The 3,120-nt window shown below is 35.8% G+C and overlaps 1 protein-coding gene across 2 annotated transcripts in view; it reads right to left on the reverse strand.

Moving 5' to 3' along the window:
* The window catches only part of usp12b (ubiquitin specific peptidase 12b), a 69,794-nt gene that overhangs the window by 17,676 nt on the left and 48,998 nt on the right, over positions 1 to 3,120 (reverse strand). The window lies entirely within an intron of this gene.

Here is a 3,120-nt window from a genome sequence, read left to right on the forward strand (position 1 = left end):
ATGGTCTTAAACTTTTGATCAGCTGAAAAAATCATGTTTGAGTGTAAATGCAGTTTGCAGAAAATTCCCTGCTCAAAAGTTCTTGTCTCTTGCACTGATTTTTTCCTTTAACATTGTGAAGCTCTACTTAGAACCTTTTTAAGATCCAATAGTGCAAAATGCTAATTCTTGCAATTTTTTGACTGGTCTTAAGATTTTGATCAGGAGTGTATATATGTATAAATAAATAATTAAATAAATTACTTAAATAATGTATGCTGTTGGACCTGCTGCTTTTGGCCATAAGTTGTTTTGGGTTTTTTCGGCTCTGCAGGGAACAATGTGCACAAGATGCCTGAACAAAAAATAAAAATACAATTCTGCCATTTTTTTTCTACCAGTGCTGACTTTTGTTGATGCACATTATTCTTGCCTAGCCTCTGTATGTTCAAATAATCATTTTTACTTCCACCAAGGAGGTTATGTTTTTGGTAGCGTTGGTTTGTTTCTTTGTTTGTCTGTCTGTCTCTTAGCAAGATTACTTAAAAACTAATCAACAGATTTGGATGGAATATTCAGGAAAGGTTAGGGTTGTCACAAAATACAAGTGATTAAAGTTTGGAGGTGATCTGGATCACAATCCAGATCATACAAGTTCAATGGCATCAGTAACCCTGTTGCCTTGGCTGAGATTTGCGCTCTCTGAGTGCTTCTAGTTTAAAATACATTTGGTTTCAATTAGTTATTTGAGGCTAAAAAAAAGCATTACACTATGAATAATTTGTTGTGAGTTGGGAGGGTCTGTACATGGAACTTTTGTTTTGAAGGTATGACCCCACATCCCTAATGTAAAGACTTTGGCTCCAAAAATACATGGCACTGCCCGAAAAGTGGACATTCAAATTTGGAAGTTAATGGAATCGCTTCATTCATCTTTATTTATGTCAGTGGACCAAACTTGCAAACTCAGCAAGGATTCATGTAATTATCTCGCCAACTGTATCACCTGTCTTAAAATTTGACTTTGACATTTCATCTGCAGAGAAAAAAAAACATTTAAACTGAATACAGACCAAAACAAGGCACAAAAACTGTTTCCTTTTTTTTTTAAATGTATTTTAGAGCAGATACTCCTTTCAACACAGTCATCACAGAAATTACTTTGCATGGCAGTTTGTGACAAGAGGACCTCTGGTCTTCTACATTGTCAGTGTAGGAATCAGTTTCTTTCTTTAATCTTTAAATACCAGGCATACAGATTACTATTTCTGATGATAATCTGCAGATTGTTTCAAGCCAGCACTAAATTATATCAGAATAATATTATTATAATATCTGTATTTATGTACACATTACCACCTCTTATTACAAACTTCCAAAATTAAATCCAAAGAAAGTTGCAAAAATCCAGACAAACCTACAAGGAAATAGTAGACTTGGAAAAATTGTAAAAATATCAAAAACAAGAAAAACATTTAAGATAAAGGTTAACATGAACATGAACATTCCAAATAATGTTAAATATAATACACTTTAAATAACAAAACAAATAACAGAATTGATTCTGTACTTAATCTTTGAAATTTGATCTCCCAAATAACTAATAATTTTGTGCTTTTGTGTCTATGTAACTGAATTTTTTTTTAACTAAGTAATAACTTCATTTGGTATAAATGAAAGTATGTCCACAGTTTTTGCTTCAAGTCTTGTGAAAACAACATCTTTTTTTCTGACAACTTGTAGAACTGTTGGAAACAAAGTAAAACACCTGAAAACATCTCAAAGCACAATCAAATTTGGATTACTTTCTTCAAGTCGATCAGTCAGGTAAGGAGACATGGAAAGAATTTAGTGTTGTATTTTGAGGACTAAAACTTTTCAGTCAACAAAGATGTTCAAGAATTTAGACATCTGAGATTAGCAAGAGTACGCATATATCAAAACACTGCTGCCCTAACTGATCACTGTTGAAATTCAAAATCGTCACTCAGATCTTTTGAAGTGGAGTTTTGTGGGAAGTTACAAATAATTAATATGTTGCCTGTTGTAATTTCAGTTCAACTTAATTACAATTCAGAGGGCTGCAATGTGATTATATTGCATATTTGCATATTGCATATTTATTTATTTATTTTTCTCTCTCTAGGTGAAGCTTAAGAAATATCAAGGCCTGAAAGAGGAAACAAAGAAGTAGAGAGTCAAGGCCTGCATGGTACCAGTGGTCATCAGAGCACTCGGTGCTGTGACCCCAAAACTGAAAGAGTGGCTCCAACAGATCCCAAAAACAACCTCAGAGATCACTGTCCTGAAGAGCACAGTCCTAGGAACAGCTATAGTAACTCTAGTAGGACAAACAACACTGCTTCCACATTGATCTTGGTCCAACTTGGACAAGCATTTAGGTCATTAGTCTAATCAGAAGTGAATTCTGTTTCTCTAAATTGAGGTCATTCAAAGAGCTCTCTACAACAGGTAAGATAATTGTTCATAACCTTTCCACAGAAGCTCACATAAAAAAAACTAAACTTCAGCTACAAGTTTCAGAACAATTTGAAGAATGTTAAACACAAATTTAAGCTAAAAGTCTATTTCAGACATAAGTGACTTAGAATAGTGTTTTATTGTACATTTTAAAAATAAGTTGTTGTGTTACATAAAAGCCTTACATACTGAAGACAGCATGTTTCCATTTACTTCCCATCTGCAGCTCCTCTTACATGAAGAAGTGATTGGGTTAGTTCAGGGGTCAGCAACCCGCAGCTCTAGAGCCGCATGTGGCTATTTGGCGCTGCCCTAGCGGCTCCCTGGAGCTTTTTCAAAAATGTTTGAAAATGGAAGAAGATGGGGGAGAGAAATATATTTTTTGTTTTAATATATGCCTCTTTTACACGGACCCTAATTCAGAAGTCCCGCTCTACTCCGCTCGGCTCGATAAAGAATGCATCCTGTTCACACCGGCCACTTTGGTCTGTAGCAAAGGAACGCCTCCTCGTGTTGCGGGAGGCGGGGCCGCGGCGCGGAAGGTGCGCAACCGAAACTTAGCGCAAGTTGTGTAAACAACAGAAGCGCTATGGACAACGTTGGCCCTGTGTTGTTGCTGTTTTTTAAACTTCTGGGGATTCTCCTGAGACTTCAGGAAGA

Source organism: Kryptolebias marmoratus, linkage group LG7 (assembly GCF_001649575.2).
Source record: "Kryptolebias marmoratus isolate JLee-2015 linkage group LG7, ASM164957v2, whole genome shotgun sequence".
In the NCBI taxonomy this organism is placed as follows: Eukaryota; Metazoa; Chordata; class Actinopteri; order Cyprinodontiformes; family Rivulidae; genus Kryptolebias; species Kryptolebias marmoratus.